Raw genomic sequence first — 25,504 nt, 5'->3', positions numbered from 1 at the left:
GGCCAAACCTTGATAGTCTCCGCGAGACTTGGTGCACACCTGGGGCTCACCATTCAAAAGGCATAGAGATAAAACACATCACTCTGCCGGAACTCAGAGTCATAGCGTTCACGGTTACCAGAATTTGCGGCGCGGGCCGCTTTACACATTGCTTCCGGATCCCAAATGCGGATGGCAATTGACTGTTACCGAGGCACCATTTTCAACTGGTGTGAAGCTGCTGTGTCGGCTCATATGAAGAGCCAACTGACCAAGGCAAGGAACGGACGACTAAAGACTTTTGGATATGGGCCTATAGTCGTGAGCTTTGCCTTGGAGAGAATTCCAATGCTGATCCCTCAGCAACTCACTGTTGATATCTTGGGTCCCCAGCAGCCAAAGCTGATACGATGGGTTGCGGTAATGGCCCGGCATCCTGACGAGGGCGCGACAGTAGTTCGATTCTCAGATAGTTATTTTGACTGGTTAGAGGGCCAGCTTTTTGTGATACAGGATTTTCGTATGCCGGAATGGATTTCAGAGGTGATCCGGACATGGTTCTTCCACAGGGAGAACAATGGGACGACAGAGGTACTTTTTATTTTCACAAGTTTTCTAGTTATGTATTTTTTGTATTTTTTATATATATCGTCTCAAAACTAATAGTAAAATCTTTCAAAATGCAGATGTTGGCCCACAGCGTCCAGCCAACCTCCGGCCTTATGATAGACTACATCCAGCTGCACCGGTACCGGCCCACAGGATGCGACAGCAGAAGTACTAGCTGATTTGGAGCATGATCTAGAGCGTCTCACGGCAGATATACCTGAGACTACTATGGACGATATTCCTATGAGGCTTCAGCGCTTCGTAGTCGCGGTCCCTGGACCGTTTAGGAGATTTTTGCGTAAGGTAGCCCGCGCAGTGGTGTCGTACAGAGAGCACCACCAGTGATTGACTAGTCACTTTTGTAGTCACATGTGACATTTTGACTTTTTGTACTATCATTTTGCCGATCATAAGGTGTTTTAAACCTATGATCGAAGACGATGTATATATTTTTTGACACACTTCTATCTATATATATCACTATTACCGGCTTATCTTGTTTAACATATGTGATGAAATGTTTTTAAATTTACTTGCATGATTATCGTAAATGTCTGTCCAACATTTGAGAAGCAATTGCATCTGCTAATGTATTCAAAGACCTTGGAATATGTTGATATTCAATGTAATCAAATTCACGTTCCAAGAGACGCACTCTCAAAAACAACCTTAATAACACAGGATTTCTAATGGCATAAACTCTATTAAGCTGTAATACAACAAGTTCAGAATCTAACCTCACTATCAAACGTCGAATTCCAAATGAAATAGATTCGGATAATAATTCAACCACTGCACTGTATTCTGCAATGTTATTCGTTGTTTGACCGAGGCTTACCCCATGCATAGAAACTAACTCGTCAGAGGGCGAATAGATAACCCAAGCTGCGGAAGAGATATTCCGTGTACTACGACAAGCACCATCAGCAAATCCAATGTATGTTTGGAGAGGCGTCGACATCTACAATATCAAGAGTAAAACCAAGATGAGCCAAAATAATGACGAAAACCACACTTGCTAAGCTAAGCACACTGACTAAACTAACACACTTGCTAGCTAGAAAGAAATCTAACCTATCTAAAAATTTCTCCATACCCATCATTTTAAGCATAATACCTCTTTAGGTAAAGTCCATTTCTGGGTTTACCCAAAGAGTCCCCATCAAAATCAACTAACTCATAAGCCCCTTTTGCTAGCTTTCGCTTTACAATGTAGGGCCCATGCCACATGGGAACGAATTTTCCGGCACCTAGCTTATCGTTAGCTTGATCATATATATATACTAGGTCTCCTTCCGAAAAACTTCGAGGGGTTACATTTTTATCGTACTGAGCTTTCATTCGTTTCGCGTGAGTCTCGATAGCTAAAGTAGCGTCACGTCGAGTCTCATCTAATTTAGCCAAGTATAATAACCGTTTCTCCTCTTCGGAAGTAGCTGGAAGTAATTCGACAGCCATTTGAAGTGATGGGATTTCGCATTCAATAGGTAACACAGCTTCTAAGCCATAAACTAGCTGGAAAGGGGTGAAACCTGTTGAATTTTTCACTGAAGTTCGATATGCCCATAGCGCCGAAAATAACATGTTATGCCAATTCGTTCGATGGATACCAATGATCCGTCGAATCATGATGACTAGAACTTTGTTGATTGACTCAACCAAACCGTTGGCTTGCGGATAATAAGGAGTAGAGCTATCGTGGCGCAAACCAAGCTGGCTTGTAAGCTCAGTCATCATGACGTTTCGAAAATGGCTCCATGGTCAGTAATGATTGCTTGTGGGACCAAACCTAGTTATGATATGATTGAATACGAAAACTGCAGCTGTCTTGCCGCTTGCGTCGAATGTAGGCATCGCCTCGGCCCATTTTGTAAAATAATCAACCGCGAGGATGATATACGCATGCCCCCCGGCCGAGTGAGGGTTACAAGTAATAAAGTCAATGCCCCATTTGGCGAATGGACCAGCGGCAATTATAGGGTGGAGAGGAGCAGGTGGAGCGCGCATCTTTCGATCAAACACTTGACAGTTGTGGCATGTTCTGACAGCAAGGATACAATCTTTAAACATAGACGGCCAGAAATAGCCAGCGCGCAACACCTTCTGAGCTGTGGCATACCCAGACATATGACCGCCACATGCTCCAGAGTGACAATCATTCAAAACTCTCTCAGCCTCTTCGTGAGTTAAACAACGTCGAAAAACTAAGTCTGCCCCCCGGCGATAAAGTGTATCTCCAATAATTCTGTATTGCTGGGATCGAAACCGAATTTTTCGACGGTCTTCCTTGGAAGCTTCAGGCCGAAAGGTTTGGGTTTGGAGATAGATGATTATATCCCCATACCACGGATCTAAAGTGCTAATAAGAAACAAAGATTCGTCACAATGGACTCCTCTGCCACAGTCTCTGTGTCAGCACTCGGGAAATCACACATTAATTCCGCAAAAACTAAAGATTTCTTAGACTTGGACTTCTCGAACTCCAAGTCGAACTCTTGCAGGATAACAATCCATTTAGAGTACTTGCCCCCTAGCAGTTGTTTTGTCAAAATATAAATCATAGGGTTGCAATCCGAAATAACTGTAGTCTTGCGGAGAAGAATGTAGTGACGAAAACGCTGGACAGCTTGAACGGCTGCCAGGGCCAATTTCTCCACATGCGAATATTTTAACTCAGTGGATTTAAGGTTCTACTAAGATAATATATCACATGCTCTGCTTTGAATTCATCTTCTTGAACTAACACCATTCCAATGGTGGAATGCGAAGCTGCGAGGTATAAGAAGTAGTCCTGGTTGTAGTTGGGAGGATGCAATAACGGTGCATGGGTCAACGCGTGTTTTAGTGCATCAAAAGATTGTTGGGCAATCTCGTCCCAAAAGAATTGTGCGTTCTGTTTCAACAACCGTGTAAAACCTTTAGTGACCTCGGCGTAGTTTGGGATGAATCGGCGTAAAAAGTTGCTTTCCCTTGCAAACTTTGGAGTTGGCGCAAACTCGAAGGAGGAGGCAATTTGATGATAGCCTCGACTTTCGAGGGATCGACGCGAATGCCGGTTTTGAAACAACAAATCCCAGCAATCGACCTGTTTCTATACAGAAAACACACTTGTGGGGATTCAACCGAATTCGATAATGCCTACACCTCATAAAGATTGCTCGTAGGTGGACAAGGTGATCAGCTCGTTGTAAAGAATGAGCAGGCAAATCATCGAGATAGGGTTGCACAATGTGCTTGATGTCATGAAATGCATAAGACATTGCCCGTTGAAAAGTGGCCCGGCATTCTTAAGTCCAAAAGGTAATTTGCAATAAGCAAATGTCCCCCATGGACAAATGAATGCCGTTTTTGGTTGATCGGCAGGTAGAATATTGATTTGATTATAGCCTGAGAAACCATCCATGAAGGAAAACATCTCACTTCCGGCACAATCATCAATGATTTGATCGATATAAGGCGTAGGATAGTTGTCTTTTGGACAAGCTCGATTGATATCCCTATAGTCGATACAGATTCTTATTGTTCCTTGTTTTTTATTGACGGGAACAATATTCGATACCCAATCCGTTAACGGGATCGGATAAATGAAACCTGCTTTCAACAGCTTTTCGACTTCTGCTTTAATTGCAGCCGCTTTTCGAGGGTGAATCTGACGCAACCGTTGCCGAATGGGTTTAGCATCCGGGTAGGTTTTGATTTCATGAACAACAATGGCAGGATCAATTCCCGGCATTTCCTCGTAAGACCAGGCAACACGTCGCGGAATTCTTGGAATAGGGCCTTGTAAGTTTGGATTTCTTTTCAGTACATGCGGCACCTATATGAATGTTCTCCTCGATTCCGGGCTTCACTGAAATATCAATGGGAATAGTACGAGAAATATTCCCTAAATTCAGCTCTGAATCAGAATGTTTCGTTGGATCCTGAGCGTCTTTGACATATTCAGCGGTAAAGATAGATGAAAAATCATTTTCAAATGCATCATCCTTAGGTAAAAACGAAGATCTGTGATGGAGATCTTCCCATGGTAGATCATCTACACTTAGGATTTCGCGAAGTTGTTCGTCAGATGACACTTCTTCGGGAAACGTTATCCGTTCTAAGGGTGAGGTGAAAAGTGACTCTTCACTGACCACATTCATTTGGTCGGTTGAATGAAAGTCGGTAAAAGACATAAGAGCTTCATAAGCAATCTCATACGGACTCAACGGCATAACATCACCGAGTGAGTCTAGCTCAGAGTCAGAGGGAACATACCAAGGATCATCATAAATAATGTTTTTCTGACGTGATCATATGAATTGTTGCGAACGAAGGGTCTGCATTGAGTGGAGGGAGAGGAAAAGTTCCCAGTAAACCGGAATCCTTAACTAAACCTACACCAATGTCCCTATAAGGGATTGTCGTTTTTACCGACATGCTGGATAGTTTCTAAAGAGGTTGGGTCGGATGAAAAGTATGTCAGCTGATCAATAGTCACGATCTTACCGTTATGTGGAAACTTAATGACTCTGAAGACCGATGAAACGACCGCTGTCATAGCATATGACCAACTTCGACCCAAAAGAAGGTTGTAGTCTAGAGGGGCATCAACCACTTCCACATCCAGACTAACGGTTTTACCTTCGACCCCTATAGGCAATTCTTGTAGAATACCAAACGGACGGAACCCACGGCCATCAAAGGCCTTAAGGATGGTGGGGGATTGGTTCAATGAAGGAGAACCAAGCGATCTCCAACATTGAATCGACATAATACACGTAGAAGCTCCCTCATCAATCACAGTCCGATGAATAGGCCTGTTTTTGACTATCACTGGAATTTGGAAAGCCATTTGATGGGGGAGACGTGGTGTACTACTTTCTAGATCAAAGATCATTAGGTTCGGGTCCTGAACATCGACAGCTCCAATAGCCGACAAAAGCAATTTTCGTTGCGCTGGACATGATTGCAGCACTTCGAGTGCCGACATTGCTGAAGGTGAAACAGCTAAGTCTTCAACAATGTTGTAATTCTGGGCTGCCTCGCATGTGGATTGAAAGCAGACCTTCGAAGTACACCCTTGGCGGGCGGCTTAATCACTAAGTCTGGGTTAGGTTTTTCGATCTGTAGTGGATCGGAACCAGGAGCTGAGGTTGATGGGTTAGAGTGAGAAGATTCTGCTTCTTTACCATCAACAGGAGCCTTACTACCATAATCTTGCGATCGAGTCGCAATCCTGACATGAGACATCATCAAAATGGGTTCTTCACTGGCATTCGAAGAAGAACCTATCATCTTATTCTCCTGCTCTGGAAATGGATTCTTTAACACAGCAGGAGTCGGAGAACCTTTGACTATTTTCACTACCTCGGCCCGATGAGGGCAGTCTCTCGTAAAATGATCTTCTTCACAAATAAGACAAGGATAGCGAGGTTTGCGCTTTTCGTCATTGGTTTCCGACTTTTCCGTTTTCTCCTTTGGAGCCTTGTCTGCTTTAGCCTTCTTCTTTCCTTTCTTCTTTCCACCGTTTTTGGATTTGGCCGTAGATGACTCTACAGCGTGAATGTCGGCGGTAAGTTCAGGAGGAGAAGACTCTCCTGTCGGAGAATCAGGCAAAGTGATAATTGGAGTATTGGAGGCCTTGGAAGACTTCTTCTTACTCTTCGTAGTCACGATACCGATCATACCATCAGCGGCATGAGATCCCGAAGGAGCAGCAGCGATTTGGTTTGACTTTGGAAGATCCGGAATTTTCTCATGTAACGTACCCGACTGAGTGTAAACTAAGTCAAGGTATTGTGCCTGAGCAATGACTTGCTCCTCAGTAACTACTCCGGCCTTAGCGACATCTTCAGTAATTCTTGGTAATAATGATTTGACAAACCATTCAGCTAAGATTTGGTCCGGGATAAAAACTTTCACTAATCTTCTTCGACGTCTCCACTCATGGATGTGATCAGAAATGTACGTGGATGTCGATTGTTTTAGCGAAGTTAATAACTCTGTACCATTATCGTATCTGACTGGTAACTGAAAATGAGTTAAGAACGAGGTAGCTAACTGGCTAAAGTTGTAAAAAGAGGCCCGTGGTAACTCAATGTACCACTTGGCTGCGAGACCAATGAGTGTACGCTGGAAAAGACGTAAGCGGATGGAATCATCTGAGATGGAATTTGATGCACACCAGAGGTGGTAAGTCATCACGTGATTAGACGGATCCTCTCCAGACTTACCTTCGAACTTGGGTATATCGCTGGGCAACTTATTTGGCATTGGCGGCCAGAACGGAAGATATTGAATTGGATCGTTCGTTAGGCGCGTCAAGTCGGGTAAATCTAAAGTGCAATAAATGGTAACTGCCGGTTAGGATCTCTAAAACTCTGAGTCACAATACCAGCCCCAGGAGGAGGATATCCAGGATAACTAGGAACAGGAGTCGCATTGGGATATTATATCCTCCTGGAAAACCAGGATTAACCGGACCGTACTGGGGTTGTTGAGGTGGTTGATAAGTGTACCCAGGATACGGTTGATACTGGTAAACCGGTTGTTGGGCAGCTTGCCCAGGTTGATACTGTCCCTGGTACGGAGGTTGAACAAATTGAGGTTGAGTAGTAACAACCGTACTTGTACCAGGTTGGCCTACAGGCATCTGGACTGTGGTTTGAACCGTGGGTCCAGACAACGGTACAGATGTCTGAGGAGTGGTTACAGGGACAGTAGAAACTGGAGCTGCCGATACTCCAGAAGTAAGCATGGTAGATGAAGCGGTAGTTGCTACAGCCGTGTGAGGTGGAGTACCAGGTGCAATTGGCGGCTGAGTAACTACAGAAGTTACAGGGGTCTGAACACTTGACTGGACAGGTTGCGGTTGCTGGGATGGACCAGGAACTGCAGGTTGTCCTGCTTGAGGTACCGACTGTATACTTGGTTGCGACATCTGTTGACCCTGTGACGGATCCCATGTTAACATTCCAGGGTATTGACTCGTAACAGGTTGAGGATACTGAGACCCATAGCCGTATTGAGGATAGGGTTGATAACTGTAAGGTGCAGTCCCATATGATTGCCCTTGAGGTGGTTGATAACCTTGACTAGGGTATTGACCCGTAGGTTGATAACCTTGAGGTAAATACGAATACTGGGGTTGACCTTGACCTTGAGGTTGGTATCCTTGAGGTTGATACCCTTGGGGTTGATACCCTTGGGGTTGCCATCCTTGAGGTTGCCATCCTTGAGGTTGATACTGATACTGAGGTTGACTTTGGGGTACATATTGAGGCTGGGGTTGATACCCTTGGGGTTGATACCCTTGAGGTTGCCCCCCAGTCACAAATGAAGTACCTTGAGGTTGCCCCCCAGGCATAAACGAAGGTTGCCCCCCAGGCGGTAATTGGCCACCTTGAGGTTGGTTAATGGGAGTTGAACCTGACATCATATAAACGTCACCTATACTCAATGGTACATTACCACTGTTTCCAACTAATAACCCATGGTCAACAGGTTGAGGAGATGCTCCCGCAAAGGTACCAGAAAGTGATTGATACCCAGTAGGAACAGAAGGACCGCCATGTAAAAATGATTCAGGACTTTGTGAAAACACAGATGACTGACCAGACATATTTACAGGAGAATGAATTCCTCTAGGTGGAACCGGAGTACGAGGTGTAGAAAAACCTACTGAGTTGTCTAAAAAATTGGTTAATGCAAGGTACCAAGATTCACTTCTAGGAGGACTGTAAAAGATGGATTCACGCTCCCTTAGATCAAGGGTAATTAGATCTTCAGAATTAGAAACGCCTATTTCTTCCTCTGGAACAAGTTCTTCTATAGCAATTAATCCAACAGGAAGATTTTCGGTGATAATTCTTTCTATTCTTGGTGAATCAGGAACACTAGGAGTTGGAGTAACAGGTTCTGAAATTTCAGGTTCTTCGCCTGTTTCACTGGCAGATGAAAAACTACCAGCAAGCTCGGAAACTGTAACAGCTTCGGGATTGTAACCTGTTTCTAAACTTTGGTAATCTGGATGGACTACCAAGGAAGATTCTCCTTCTTCAGGTGATCCTACTCTACTGCCACTAGGAGGAGTTACAAGGACCTTTAACCCTTCTAAATTACCTGGGTCGTCTCGAGGAGGGGATCCCCTAAGTCTACGGGATCTTCTCAACAATTCAGCCACAGAAACAACTTCAGGAGACTGGCCCGCAATTCGACGGGACCTTCTCGGTGATTCCGCCACAATTAAAGATTTTAACTACAACACACGAAAACAAAGTAAAAAATTTCAAATCAAACCACCTAAAGTCTTCTAAAGAACCAATCAAATTTGAAGCACACGCCTAAATAATCTAGAGCGTCAAACCACACACAAACAGTAGTCTTCCGGACCAAAAACGCTAGTTGGTGATTAAGCCCAACCTCGCAGGATTCAGTACAGAAATAGTGGGTGGAACAGTTACCCCGGCAACCTGCTTAATGAATAGACTGGACCAAGTTCCTCCACTTTAACCGTCTCGAAGTGAAGCGAACCCCCAGAAAATCCAAGTGAGTATAACCGACGTCTGCTCCAGGTACAGTGGGACCTTCCCTCCACCGTCACCTTGGGTAGAATCCTAGATATTATGGCCACTAAGGTTACCAATCACAACAATTACACCTGGGGGAACAGTCTAAACTCCAACAGCACGCAAGGGCAGAGTAGCAAGCTCCAATCCCCTTACCGGCTCCTTGACAACAATCCAAGGTTTACCGATAAGTGACCCCTGGCTCCTCGACAATGGTTAATCCGAGGTTTACCGTTTGTAATACGTACTGCCTGGCGTCGTTCCCAACGAGGGAGGAATGATCCCCTCACTGGTTCGGACACGAGCTCGTGTTTCTCCTTTAAGAGGAGCTTTCCCAGAATGTAACTGAAACAATTGGATTTGTTCTACTCAAGATAGACTATCTGTTTGGTTTTGTAGTCTTGGAGAGTTAAGTACTCACCTACTCCAAGACCCTAGCCTAAGCTATGTTGGTGCTTCAGAGCCCTAGAAAAATAAAGATTACTAGATTGATTTTAATTTAAGCGTTACTTTTAAGGTTGTTTCTTAAGTCAAAAGGTGATGGAAGTGAAACTAGTGGTGTGTTGACTCGACTCGAAACCACTACAAAATGCACCTAGAATGATTTATCCACTACTTTACTTTTTCGATGAATTGCTTAACTAAAAAGTTGAGAGAATGCAATCTTTATAAAAACAACTTCTTAATTGAAGACAATCAAAGAAACAATTCGTTTTTCTTTTCCAATCATAAAAACATAACCTCTCTTTACATGCACGAAAAAACTCTTTTCTTCTTTCGAAAACAAAAAGCTACTTGAAACAAGACTTTTTAAGAAGATGTTTTTGTATTTTTCTTTTAATAAAACAAGTAAATCTAATGTAACCAAAAATCAATCTTAACAACTCTTAAAATCTATGAAAATGCACTCATAAGCAAACTAAAGGTAAATTTACTCTAAGCAATCTTAACGAGGTCAAAACTAACAATGATTATTTCTAAGGTGTTTTACTTGATCACAATCAAATCAAGGACTAGCTTATTGCAGAACCAAAAACTAGCCAAAACAAAACTCTAATCTTTTTGTTCTTTTTGTAAAATGGAAATCAATACTTTATAAACAAGTAATTCGAAATTTGACCCAAAACAACTCAAATGGCAAGTTGCTCACAAAAGGAGATTTTACGACAAGCCCGACTTCTAAGAAGGTTGACTAACCAGAGAGATCTAAGGCTGGACAACTTTCTACTATCAAAGTCACTACAAAGCCTTTCCAAAAATCAAACCCTAGGTCGAAACTTCGTTGAAAACCACTAAAACACTCAAAGCTCACAAAACTAGTTTAGGTGAAAATTCTTGACAGGGTACTAAAGGATCTGGGCAGAAAACACTAAGGAAAAACAAAATCTAAAAGCAAATTAAAGCAAAAATGGAATTTTCTTAAGTTCTACAGGAAGACGCAGGCAACCCGTTGTCACAGGTGCGGCCCCGCTCTGTGCAGACGGCAACAGCGCGTCCAAAGACGCACTGTGCAGTACTAAGAGGGTGCGTCCGTCTGGAAAAATGAAGAAAAACCAAATCTAACTAAATCTAAAGCTAAGCCACCCAAATACTAATTCTCACAGTCAAAAATCAGAAAATAAAAATGATTTTCTCAAAGCAAAGTTCATATAAAGGAAAAGACTCTCTCATTAATGGATTCCCCAGTGGAGTCGCCAATTTGTCACACGGAATCTGTCAAGGGTGCGGACACGACTGACCTTCCTAGAAGTCTAAGACATTCTAATGACAAACAAGACAAAAAGGAGTGATCTTTCTCTAAATACACCTTTTATAACATGAAAACTACAAGTGTTTAGGCTTACCTTATTCCAAAACGCTGTTGTTGAAGCCCGTTCTTGACGATCCGGATGAGCTCCTCCTTCAAGTCAATTCCTGCAACCACAAACAATCAAACAATTACCAAGCACTTGCATTTCATATAATAAAACATATATCCAACATGCAGACCAAGGAACACATGAAATAACTCATTAACACAAGCTATTGAGAAAAATAAACCAGTTTGTATTAATAACGAAACAAAGAAACTCTTACAACCTGGCCTTGGTGTTGTGCAAGTTCCTCCCAGGGTCCATCAAGGGTTTTCCTCTACTTTGACAAAGCTCACCCTCTCCCAAGTAGAATCAAGTGAAGACAATCTCTCCTCACAAAGGCTCTAATGGAAGACCTAAATCCTGCAGCATTTACCCAAAGAAAATGTATAGCTCCAACCTCTTCTCCTTCTGGCTCAATGCCTTTATTTATAGTGCTGTAAAGAGGTTATTCAGGTCCACTATCAATGGGATCATCCCCCTCTATGGGTGGGATAGCTCCCTCATTGATGGGATAAGTTCCCCCTTAATAGAGATACATGAACCAACTGGAGGCGCATCCATTTCATCAAACCGACCTCTAGAATGTTCTAGAAGTAACCACAAGTAACTTTTTCAAGATAAAACTCGCGCATTTTGCCTTTTACAGAGGGACGCACCTGTCCCTTTACATACAGAGCGTCCATGGACGCAGATTTTGTGAAAAAGGTCCGCGTCCCCGCAGGTAAGACTAGAGAGAACCTGCGACCCCAGAGATAAACATAATTTTTACAAGACTTTCTCTCTTCTTTGAGTTTGAGATGGATAACAGAGGCATGAGACTTGCCTAAGAGGGTAGCATGACTGTTGATTTGAGCCATACTAACTGTAAGTAGTCAAGGTGACATTTTTTAGTGTAACAGCCGTAGAGGATGCATGCAGGAGCGTTCCAGAGTTGGCCATACTAGTGGAGCTACCAACAGCAAAGCGAGTCCATAGATTAGAGTCCAGAGTCCACGGGGCCTAGGAAGAAACAACAAAGGTTCAGTTCGAGCTGAACCTGCATATCTCCAAGCTGCAATTGAAGGTGCAGCCCTCCATGCCCCAGAAGTTAGAGAGCAACGCGCTTGCACTATCTAGACAGGGTTGGAGCATATTGGTCAGGTGGCACAAGATTGTACAGGGTTGTTGGAGCAAGAACTAACCATGCTTATGCACCTGCAGGAAGACCAAACCTACAATTCCTAGAGATAAAGGCGCACGAATTGAAGTAGGAGTGTGATAGTGTCCGGGGCACTGTACAGACAGTTTCCCTTACTCAACAACTCACCAGACTACAGCAAGCAAGGGCACTGAAGGACCGATTAGACACCGCACACCAATAGGAAGCCCTGCTTAAAGCACGCATCCAACCATGGATCGATGAAGCATTCATAATTACAGCTACCATTGAAGGGAAGCTCACACAGATGCAGGACCTTTATGCGATTGGACAGGAAGGTGACCCTACTCACCAAGGTTCAGAGATACATGTGCAACAAGTCCAGCAGACAGCCGAACAATGTGCTGTGGACACCCAAGCTGCGTGAGACCTGCTGGATGGACTTCGCGCAAAGATTTCCGCACTCGCACAGTGACTTTGGACGAGTCACCATGATTGTGTTGGGGGCCTGTTGGGTAGCGGACCCCCCCTAGTAGGGTTTTGGAGCCTAAAGCTCAAGTTTTGGTCAATGTAATGTAAATACTCCGTGAAATACGAGGATGGAGCGCGAAAGTTTAAGATGAGTCATAGGGTTGTCCGCCCTAAACTAATGTAATTTAATGTAAATTTTTGTTGGCCTACCCATGGTCCGTGAACCATGGGATTATGTAAATAGAGCGAGGCTGTAAGTGTAAAGACAGTTTTGGGCAAGCAAGTAATAGATAGATGTGAAGGCATGGTTAGAAGATAGAAGTGGATCTGAAGTGTATTAGGTCATAGTAGTAGGTAGAGGCTCTGCAGCTGAGTGGGAAGAGGCCTAGTAGAGTCCGCAACTAAGTGTGCAGGGAAGAGTTGAGTCTGTATTGAACTAAACTTGAAGAGAATTATTAATAAAAATAAGTTTGATTATGCATATTGTGCATCTGTTTTGTGGATCTATATTTTGATGTTATGTGTTAATTGTATTTGTTTACCTATATGCATGCACTCGATAAACATTGGTATGAATGCTTATGTATGAAAACCCTCTAAGTAATTAGCAAATAGAACCTAATTAAGGGAGACTTGGGTAATTAACATGGGTCGTGTTGCGTGAAGGCAGTGACACAGGACACAAGGGGCTCACTGGTGCGTGTAGCCTAGTAAGCGTGAAGTTCAGATCGCGTACCTATCACCCCATATCAGACATCCCCAGGGTACAGAAACCTGGTTCCAACACCCTCCCATACTACTTCGGGTGAGACCTCAGTCCACTCTCCGCAGACTGTTGCCGAAAGGGCCATTAGTACTAGGATTTTCTTGGCTAAATCACTTCTAAACCTGGGTCAGGCCCCACATAGCCAACATAGAGGAAGAATTTTAATGGAACACCTTGAGTCTATGAGATATGGGAACTTGTTTCTAAGAAGTAGAGAGCAGAGCGAGGAAAGTCACAATGTACCAAAAAAAGATCTAAAACTGCTAGTAGATGTTGGAAAAATTACTGAAAAAGAGATCATCGTCACAGGAGAAAGATCTAAGAAAAAATGAACAAACCGTATGGGGAAATATCAATCTTACATATGTGGTATTGGTGTGACTTCATATGCTAGATGTTGTAACATTATTCTGCATTTTACTTTTATTGTCTAAAAAATGAAAAATAAAAGAAAAAGAAAGAAAGAAAAATAAAAAAATATACATAAATAAAGAAAAAGAAAACAAAAAAGAGTGAAAAGGGTATTTACAAAAATAGATATACATATTCAAAAAATAAAAAAGTAATGAAAAATCCTTAGAAAAATTAAATTGTGTGAGCTAGCTCAAATGCCACATTAGTTATTGAATAAATTGGAATGAATTAGTTTAAATTGCAAAATTACACATGATTAGCTAGTTATTAATAAAGTTATTATTGACTTGTGTTGGTTTAAGGGGGCCTGACCCAGGTTCAGAGTTATTCGCGCCAACCAAAAAAACCCTAATTATTGGCCCTTTCGACAACAACCTACCTAGCGCAGGTTGCAGTCTCACCCGGACGCACTATTGGGGGATGCTAGAACCAGGTTTCTGCATCTAGAGGCCTATGTGATGGTATTCCCCGAGGGTCTATATCTTAGATATGCTTTCACATAGATCTATTCCTTCTGATTGTCAACTATTGCAACTCTATAGAAATGACCTTCAGATCTTCGCAAGGGTATATGATCATACTTAACTTGCATAAAGCTATAGTTTCACTACTTTCGTGCAATAAATTGTATTCCTAGATCTTCCTTCGTGTAGATATATCATTTTCTGAATAGTTAATTACAACAGATCTATCTAATACTTCACGAAGGTAGTTAATTACTCTTATCAGGCATAAACATTATAGATACCATAATTTCGTGCAGTAAATACACTTTAATTCATAGAAAACAGATTATTGAGCGAAGATGCACAAACTTAAAAAAAATAAGGAACAAGGCACAGATGCAATAGATTCGATACAAAATAGTATTTATTAGATTTGGCATTCAGTTACAAACTCTTTCCGTCCTATAGTCTCAGCTTCAGGGGCCCACACATTTAGCTGCGGACTTACCAAGGTCTCTACGCACTCAGCTACAGGAGCCTTCCCCTTTTGCCTAAGTACAGGAAATAGACTTTTCCTACCTTATAACCTTGCCCTTACAATGATTCTCTCTCCAAAGTTATTCTCTAAGACTCACTGATTATTTATGTTGCATCTCCTCCACCTGTGCCTGCAACAACTTTCCTTCATGTAAGCACGTGAAGCACTGGACTAGTGTCAAAGTACGTGCAGTCACCCTGACCTCTTCATACTTCTGTTTTTCTTCTTGGATCTTTATACGCACCCTTTGTAGGTTTGGGTCCTCCTATAAATTGGTCCACAAGTTACTCCATAGCGCTTTCAAAAAATTGATGGCAGCTTGTTACTACAGTATCCAATGTAGACATATGATCCCTAATGGTTGCATCGCGTTGCTCCCTGACCTATGGCGGAGTAGTCAGCTGTAGCTTCAACTGCAGTTTTGAGATCTGCATTTTAAAATCAAAAGTGACTCTACGTATCTCATCCTTAGACTCATGCATAGCAGCAGCCATTTTCGGAATATTTGCCGCGACTGCCGCATCCTATGGAATGTGTAACTCCGGAATTGAATTGCACGCTTGTGTAATTATGGTTTCCAGGCTCTGACTTTACATTGCTAGTTCTTCTTTTTCTTTAATAACCTAAGCCTTATTGATGAAGATATGTTTGTTGTTCAATTTAAATTCATTGATTACTGAGAGTGCATGATACTCTCTGATCCTAAGCTCATTCGAGACCCCCTGATGAAGTGCGTGGAGGGTCTGAAGTGGCAGGGCGACTAAATTCACCCCCACACCTTTGATATTTTGATAAGGGCACGATATTCCTCTGATTTTAAACATAATGTTCCTTCTAGAAAAGGAATGAATCTAAGGTACGCAATCCATTCTGTTCCCAACACACTCTCGCTCGCTTGTGGCAGAATCGCTTGAACCACGCTCGCTTGTCCTATGCTCACCTGAATTATGCCTGCTTGAATATGTAGCTCATGCAGGTCCTTCTAGATGCTGCCCAACGTCTTCATATATTGCTGCTCAAATTGAGCCACTGCTCTGTCATCGTGTCTCTGACTTTATCCCCAATTTCATCAAGGTCCCCTTCTGTGAGGACCATTGGGTCAATGCACGATTGCTTTTCTGATTTGTTATTTTTCCTTGGTCCGATAGTTGTCTCCTTTTGTCGCTTTGACAGACTGAAGGGAGTGCTCTACGTGTCACCCCCACCTCCTTCCTGCTCGGACAGGACCTTTTCTTTAGTATGTTGGGAAGTCGATGTTTTGCTTCCATTGCATCCGTTTTTTCGATATGCTCTTCCATAACACACTCCTTTTCAGCAGCAACATCTTTCTTCTTTTGAGCGATGTTATCGCATGCAGTTGCTTTCTTTTCTTCTTTCTTCTTCTTCTCAGTTGTTGTCTTCACGAAGGAGCTCTCTCCTCCTTTACTGGTTCTTGTGCTAAGGTCTATGGGCTCTCACCACTCCGTTGGCCATAGTCCCACGATTTCCTCCACATCAGCCTTCGTAACTAAGTATGGAAACTTGTGGCATATCTTCTTAGGGTCGCGCCCCACCCAGATAGATACATTATGGAAGTCAACCTTAAATTCCACAAAGGCCTACAACTGCTCAAACAAGGTTGAAGACAACCTTGGACTCTAACTTATCACTGTGCAGAGGTCTATCTCGACCAATATCCAAAAAACTTTGGACTCCATGATCCTTTTCAGATCCTTTGTCAAAGTGAACTTCGCTACCTCAGGTAAATCTTCTTCCTACGGAGGGAATTGACTGTCCTCCAGTAGTCTCCATGCAACTAGTACAATCAGCAGTAGGAGCTAGGCATAGTGAAATGCCTTGCTTTCCTCTTGCACTTCGCGATAGTTCACTAAGAATTCTTTGCAATGGTAGTGCACCTAGTTGTACTACACCCCCTTTGCACAATGTGCAGACAACGAAATGATTGGCACCGGAACCCCGTCCATGCAACATTTTCACATGACCTTCCCTACCAAAATCTAAATGGAAAACTGCACCACTTGGTCTATGATAGAGCAGATAAAGTATCCACGTGACTTCTTGATGAGCCCAAACTCAGTTTTCATTATGTCTACAAGCTCCTTCTCTTTGCTCTTACCTCCAAACTCCTTGGCGGGGTCTGCCCCTTTATAGGGAAACTTCGTAATTCGATGGATCAACATATCTATTATGGGGATGGGTTTGCCTAACCACAAACACCCATCATGTACCAGCGCGAGCAACTGGCGCACACATACAGTATTGATAATTGGTTGGTAGAAGTGTGGCACACATAGCATATGCAGCAATCTGGCCTGCTCGATGCCTTTTACCCATTTCATCGGTTCCAACCTTGTGACCCCAGTCTCTTCATAATAAATCTTGGTCATGTATTTATTGGTGGCCAAGTGAGGAAATTTCTCATGGTTGGCGAGATCCCAATCCTCCAATTTTAACACTGGGATACGCGCTAAGAGCGCACCTTCAAATACTACTTCTTCTGGCAGTAGCGGCATAGAGACCATGAATTTTCTCGAATCTGGGTCCTTGGTGACCTTCGCTTTCCCTTTCCATGGAGGGATATATGTCGAGAGCCTCGTGATAGGCTCACCCTCATCAACATCCAATTCCTCAACTCCATTGCGGAGTTCTTCTACTTCCAAATCCACTGGTTCCTCTGACTGCTTTGCCTTGTCCTTCCTTTCTTTCTATCAAACCTCCAGGTTCTTCCTCGGTGACTGCCTCACCAATACAGGTTGTTGTTTCTTATACTTCTCCTTAGTAGCAGATTGCTTTGGCCTAGGTGACCGCAATTGTAGGCACAGATGGCGTAGCTTCCATGGACACAACTTCAGGGGCTTCCACTTGATAAACAACGACTTCGTAACTTACAGGCTCATCCATCTATTCAAGTGTAAGTTTTTAGTTTTCCTCGGGCAGTTTCACAAATGTTGGGCTTGCAACGAAATTCTCCCAAGTCTGTCGATTCATAGAGTGAAGACAATAGTTCTCATACAGAAGTCTCAGAAGGTAAAGTGTTCTTCAACAGACCAACATGCTATATTTATAGGTGATTTGGAATTCAAATATGACCGTTCCCTCCATTTTCTGACCATAAATGCATTTTGGCAGCAGATCTCGAAAGATTTTTGCCATAAATTTTTCCTACCTGCTCCTCTTGACAGGATTTTCGTTATCCAATCATGAACAGTGATTGCAATGGCTATTTTTGGACCCAACTGTGTGACACCAACCCCCATGGCACAACTCGCCCGTCACAGCTTCTTCTATCATAGCTTCTTCGGTCACAGCTTCTTTCGTCACAACTTCTTCTGTCGTGCCTTTTTCATCAATCGCGTAGCCTCCCTACCGCAATTTCCTCTTCTTCGAGCAGTGTAGTTTATAGTCCCACTCCCCCTCATTGTTTCCTGGAGTGCTAAGATTGTCCTGCTACCATATAGTCATTTCATAGGGGCAGGATTCCCCTGCATACAACTTCAAGCTACTACTATTCACCCTTCCCGGAAATATTTCGCCATTTTTCTTCGCAAGTGGAACTGCGCCACCATCTATGATTTCCTTGACTACATAGGATCCCAATCAGTGCATTTGAAATTTACCCAGAAAATTTGTGAACTTACTATCATATAGCAGAACTAAATCATTCACCTTAAATGTTTCTAGCTTAATATGTCTATCATGCCAGGCCTTCTCACATTCCTTTTATACTTGCTGGTGAAATCCTGCAAGAAATCAGTCTTCTTCCAACTCCATCAATTGTGTGAGACGTTCCTCCAAGGTCTTGTGATATGTCATCTTTTTGAAAGCCACAATGCGCAAGCTTGGAAAAATATATTCCATAGGCATCACCGCCTCGATCCCATAGACCAATCTAAACAAATATTGGCCTGTCAACTTCTTGCATGTCATCCTATATGCCCATAGGACTGTTGGTATGCACACATCCCAATCATTCCTCTTTGCATTACAAACCTTTGTCAACACATTCTCCAAAATCTTATTGAACGCTTCCATTGTACCATTGGCTTGGGGATGATAGGGCGTACTCTTTTGATGGTACACCTGGAATTATTCGAGCATCGTGCTGATTATTTCATTCAAGAAATGCGTACCCCTATCACTCATCAATACCTTAGGGCACCCAAAGCATGTTAGGACGTATTCAAATAGGAACTTTGCAGCAGTAGAAACAGTACAATCCTTCACCTGTTGCACTTCTGCCCATCTCCTTAAGTACTCAATCGCAGTAATAATGTACTGCACACCTGTCTTCCTTCCTAGTGGTTGTATCGGACCTACAAAGTCAATTTCCCATTTGTCAAATACTTGTAACGAAACCTGAGGGTTTAGGGGAAATTCATCTCTTTGTGAAGGCTTTCTCATCCTTTGACAAGCATCACATGCTTTACAAAATGCCTTAAAATCTTTATGCACTGTCGTCCACCATAACCTTGCGCGCAGGATCTTCTGCGTGGTCACTCTACCTGCATAGTGTCCTCCTACCACTCCTCCATGTGCTTCGACGAGGATACTAGCATGCTCAAACTCCAAAACATATCGACGCAATATTTCATCTGTTCCCATCTTATACAAATGTCTAGCTATAACAGAAAAATCCGTAGCACGAACAACCAATTCCTTCTTCTACTAAGTAGAATACCCTTCTAGAGTTGTTCCAATAGAGAGAAACTGAATTATATATGAAAAATGGTCATCCGCAACGCGTAAAACAAAGAGTTGTGCATCCGACAATCCTTTTTCCAAGTTGGTTGGTTCTTCTCCTATCTCGATTCGGCTTAGGTGATCTGGCCCCGCATTCAACTGTCTGGGCTTCACAATCACTTCAAAATCATATTCCTGAAACAAAAACAACCACCTATAGATCTTCCCGCCCAACACAGTCATGTTGACAAGGTATTTCAGCGCGGAATGATCTGTATACATTTTAAAAGGTGTGCCCAACAAGTAATGCCAAAACTTTTGCAGCGCGTAGACCATCCCCAGCCCCTGGCACTCTGTGGTGGAGTAGTTCTTCTCATCCTTTGACAATTTCCTACTTGCGAAGGCTATCAGATGATCAATTTATCCCTCTCTTGCTTGGGTCAATACCGCACCTAGCGCAATGCAAGAGGCATCCACATGAACGTGAAAGTCTTTCTTCCAATCTGGGAACACCAAGATCGACGCAATCACCATATTTTCCTTAAGTACCTCCAGACTACGCTGACAGTATTCATCCCAACAAAATATCGTGTCGCATGCAACTACTTTACATTCATGGGGACTTCTAAATTCACAATCACAACTATCTTCGTAGGTTCCACCATTAATCCCTACTTGCATACTACATGGATGAGCAAAATTCCAAAAGGCACATAGAATATACATTTCTTCAAGTTCAGTGTAATCTGATATCTGCGACATGTATCAAGCATAAGGTGCAGACTTGCAACATGGCGCTTTACCAATTCGAACACAGTCCAGTCATCAAAATATACCTCCAATAATTTATGAATAAACTCCTTAAACGTAGTGATTACTACCCTAGAGAAAATTGTGGGCGTATTCTTCAACCTGAATGGCATCACTGTATACTGAAAGAAACCCCACTCTGTCGTGAAGGTTTCCTTACTACGATTCTCTAGTGCAATCTTTATTTGATGGTATCCTGAGAACCCATCAGTGAATGAATAAGCCTCATGTCCTCCAACATTCTCTAATACTTCATTTATAAATGGTGTTGGAAATGGATTGTGCACACATGCGTCGTTCAACTTTCTTAGATCTAGGCATATCCTAATTTCACCCTATTGTTAGCCCCATGGGGGTAGGCGAGTTGGTAATCACAATGTGGTGAAGTTCGTTAGAAAGGCGGGCGCTGTACTAAAGGTCACGAGTTCAAATCCCCCGAACTAGCCCCGTAAGATGTGGAGAGGGGCGGGTGTAGTTTGCCAAGGGTTATAGTGGTAGCGGTCAGAGTCGACCTCGTGTAACGCGAATTGTGAGGCTGCTCCAGTTGCCAATTCCTCTGTAAAAAAAAAAATCACCCTATTGTTTCTTTTCCTAGACAACCATTGGGCTCACCCAATCGGATTCTTCTACCGGTTCAATAATTTCGACCTCCAGTATCTTGTCAAGTTCTTTGCACACATTTTCCTTATACTTTAGATTGAGCTGATAAGGTCTCTACTTGACAAGCTTTGTGTCAGGTTGCAAAGTAATTTTCATTATGCCCATATCTCCTATGATACCCTTCAGATCCGAGAACTTTGTTGGGAATGGATCCTGGTATTCAAGCATTAGTTTGACCACCTTATTGATTGTATCTTCCTCCAAATAGTCTCCTCTCTTCACAAACTTAGGCTATGTGTCAGATCCAATATTTACTTGTCAGGATTTCAGCAGCTCTATTACATCAGGGTTCTCTGTTTGAGGTCCCTCAACTTCACATTTTCCCTCTAATTCTAGAATGTTAATACTCTGTGGATCTTCTTCTTCCTCCTTAGTAGTCACATTGTAACATTCCAACACATGGCATAGCTGGGTACTCCAATCTGGTTGAGTCCATTCTACCAATTCCTTAGGCATCCTGAAGATAGCGGATTTTATTTCCTGAAGCGCTTCATCAATGCATTCAAACCCATCCTCAAAGCTGAACGTTAATAAAATCCTTTCTCTTAATATGTCCCATTCAGTTGTCCCATGGCGAAGCTTTTTTTCCAAATACCAATTCATTGGGATTGTTTCTAAGGTATGATAGAATATGTGCACCCATTATGGTTTTGGCTTTGTTCCCCAAGCTCCAGTCCACTGCGCCAAATGCTTGCTAGGATAATCCTTCCTACTATACTTCTCAGTCATATTGGTATTAACATATCCAAACCTTAATTCTTTCATCGTTCTATATTCCTTCCAATGAGCAAAGTTCTCTTTGTGCGTACACCACCAACGTGCATGTGTAGCACGCAGTGCCAATTCAAGCGCTTAGAAGCAATTTTCTTTAGGAACTTCTCTTTCATATTCATCCAAAAATAGATCAACATCAGTTAAACCATCATAATGTGGAAGCTTTCTTACCTCAGTTGAGACACATCGTAGTGATTTGGCCATCATATTGCACCAGAGCGTGGACACTTCGTGCAACTAATGTTTCTAGTGCTTGAGCTCTTCATCCGAATCTGAGGTGCAGGAACTATCCCTGTCCCACACAATTCATCCATCAGCCATAGGATTGATCCAATATTCACCTCACATTGTGATCTTGTATATCTGATCCAAATCATCATCATCCTCCACAAAGTCATGAACATGTTCAATATAGCATGTTCCCTCAGCAGGGTCTAGTGGCACTATAACCCTAAGATCCTTCTTTTAAAAATTCATCTTCCGCTTCTTCAAGTTGATTACTGTGTCCATGTCAAAATCCCAATCAATTCCCAGTTGCATGGGGTAAGGGTTACTATGATCCACTATTTCAATGACCTCAACATCAGCCAGTGTCCTCGCACCCTCAATGTCCACCATCACACCATATAAGCGCCCCATCAGAATAATATTCTATTGATTATCCATGCACAACTGAATAAGAGACCACTGCAACATAGGTGTCACCATCCTCTCCCACATCTACTTAGGTAGGACATTTTCATTAGACCCTAGATCCAAGATGACTTGGTCCATTTCATATTCTCCTATCTGCGTGGTCAGCCTCAATTTATGCCCCATTCGCTTCTTATGCTTACCAATTTTTCTCATAGTGCATTGTTCTATAGGGGTCTTATCTTTATTCACACACTTGTCAATTAGCTCTTGGAGCCCTTCTACTACCTTCTTATCAAGCAGAAACATCATATAGGTCTTTAGGAAAGTCGCTAACAACAGCAGATCCACATCTTGTACTTCATGTTCCCAGTTGATTTCCTTTTACTCCCAGACGTAGAAGCTTCAGCAAAATTATTTTTAGCCTCCATAAAATTTTCTTTAGCCCGGTTGATGTCAAACCTGACATCCTTTTGAGTAGCCTTTCTTACCCATCATTTGGTCTCTAGTTGTTTCCCTTTATCTTCACTAGTGTCCATACCATTATGTGTTACTATATTAACACGATGATCTTCTTCATCTGATTCCACCCTCATCATTTGGATATTCTGCGTAGGCTGTTGGGGTTGTGTCTTATTTTCTTGCATTTTTGCAATTAGGATCAGGAAATATTCTATCACATGGTCGAACTATCTATAGTATTGACATGATGGATGTGTGGGGTTTTGGAAATCTCGCACGAAGTGTCCTGCTTTGCCAAAATTATAGAAAATAATTTGGCGACAACCCCTGCCAAGCCCTCCTCCTCTTCCTCTTCCACAACTTTGGAATCCTTTGCACGCTACACCTGCGCCCTCCTCTTGAGGCCAATTTTTTGCTTGCATTCGGTAGGTAGGGGTTCTATCCATCATCAATTCATAGCTCTAGAAGTGGTGCTCATCATGACTTGCAAACTTGCAGAAGTTGCAAAACAACTATTGGGGGGTTTGTACAAACTTTTGTAGTAAATGATAATTGTATTTCATGTGTTGTCTTGTAACCTGACATATAGCACACCATGGTGTTGCTCTTGCGCTTGGCCCAACGATATTTTATGGCTTCAGGGGAATAGGCCCTCCCCTAATAAGATAATTCTGATAAATCGGGAAATGGTCCTTATCATGACCATGGCCCTTGCATTTCAAGCACCAAACTTCCACGTGAACTTCAGGTTGGGCCTCCTTTCCTTTCTTCAGGCTCTGCAACTCCAAGTGCAGGCTTTCCAGCTACGAGTGAATATGTTGTACTCTAATGTTTGTATCCTATATTGGTGAGGCTTCCAACCTCATCGCGATCTCTACTGCCTCTTCTTGGGTTGCTATCTTTTGCTATGACAGTGGCAATCTTAAGTGTGGTAAGAGCGATGCGATATACCAATCCCGATGTTGGGAATATAAAATCACCATATTGGCTTACCTGATCAAGCATTTCAACCTCTGATCGAAATCCCAAGATGACTCATTTACATTTAGTTGAATTTATTTGAACTCAGTTACCGACTGTGCCTCTAACTTAAGCTTTTTGAACTCTTTATTCAGTGCTTGCTAGGTTTCTGCTAATGTTGCGTTGGGGTTATCAGTGCAGTACTCGATGTACCATGTTAATGCTCGGGCTTCTAAGGTCGTGACCACCTGCTCTTTCTTGGTGTTATCGTCAGTAATCTGTTGTGTTGTCCACACAGCACATACAATGAACCAGAACTGTTTAGGGTCTTCAATCCCCACCCCTTTAAAAATAGGCATCTTCATCGAGTTCGCCATGTTGAATGGTGGAGGTGGAGGTGAAGGTGTAGGTGTATGCGATGGAGGTGGAGGTGGAGGTGGAGTATATGGACGAGGTATTCACGGGATACCCTACCTAATCAATTGTACCGCACTCCGAGGTGTACTTAGGACTATCCCTTCATCGTCACTTGAAGGGGATCCGATCAACGGACTATACTCAGAGCCTGATTCTCCATTCCACCTGAAGGTTTTCCACTACGCATAGTTTCAAACATCAAGGTAATGGCATAACCTGTTTTTCACATAAAAAAATTTTAATGCAAGTTTTTAATGATTTCAAGTACTTACCTCACAGTCCCTTGAAGAGATCGCACTCTGCTTCATTGTAACTAATAGTTGTGTTGATCACGAACTCAGTCACAAATGCTCTGAGTGTTCAATCAATTCAGTGATTGACGACGCATGCGATGTTGTTCTCCGAAGCTTCCAAGCGCATCACCAGCTCTAGAGTCCACACAATAGGACCGTCAAGTCTCCACATACCCTGAATGTCCGCCAATCTAGGCAGCCACTCGTGAAATTCGCTATGGAAGAAACATAAAAAGTTCTTAGTTTCATCTGAGTATAGGTATCTACTCAAACACTACACTTTGATAACCATGGATTTTTGTTCTCCTGAGCTGCAAACACATTTTCCTTTCAATAGAGCCACTTCTCAATTTATTTCTTGGTAGGGAACCACTTATTCGAGATCACACATTCCTCATATTGATCCCAGTCCCGATAACGGAACCATTTGTTGGATTAAGGGGACCTGACCTAGGTTCAAAGTTGTTCGTACCAACCAACAAAACCCAAACTGTTGGCCCTTTCAGCAAAAACCTACCTAACACAGGTTGTAGTCTCACCAAAAGAGTATTGAGGGGTGCTATAACTAGTTTTTTGCATCCATATCGTCTATAGTTTAGATCTGCCTTCACGCAGATCTATTCCTTTTGACTATCAACTACTGGAACTCTATCGAAATTACATTCAAATCTTCGCAAGGGTATACGATCATAATTAACTTGCATAAAAGGTATAGATTCACTACTTTCATGCAATAAATCGTATCCCTAGTGTTGCCTTCGCACAGAACTACCCTTTTCGAAACATGTTGGCTTATATGGGCCTGACCCAGGTTCGAAAGAATTATTTAGCCAAACAAATCCGGCAGCTACCGGCCCTTTCAGCAACAGCCCGCGGAGCCTGGACTGAGGTCTCACCTAAGGTAGCAGGGGAGGGTGATGGAACCAGGTTTCTGCACCCTTGGGATGTCTTGATGTGGTCTGGAGGTTTCGCACACCGTTCCATGGCTTCGCACCACTCTGCTTCACGCAGATCCAGTCCCAGAATACTCCTTGATACTTATTAATGCG

The sequence above is a fragment of the Pinus tabuliformis genome, chromosome 2_1, assembly GCF_031772625.1.
Source record: "Pinus tabuliformis cultivar Carrire ecotype Pingquan chromosome 2_1, CPIR1, whole genome shotgun sequence".
NCBI classification, from domain to species: domain Eukaryota; kingdom Viridiplantae; phylum Streptophyta; class Pinopsida; order Pinales; family Pinaceae; genus Pinus; species Pinus tabuliformis.
Note: the sequence above shows the minus strand (reverse complement) of the source record.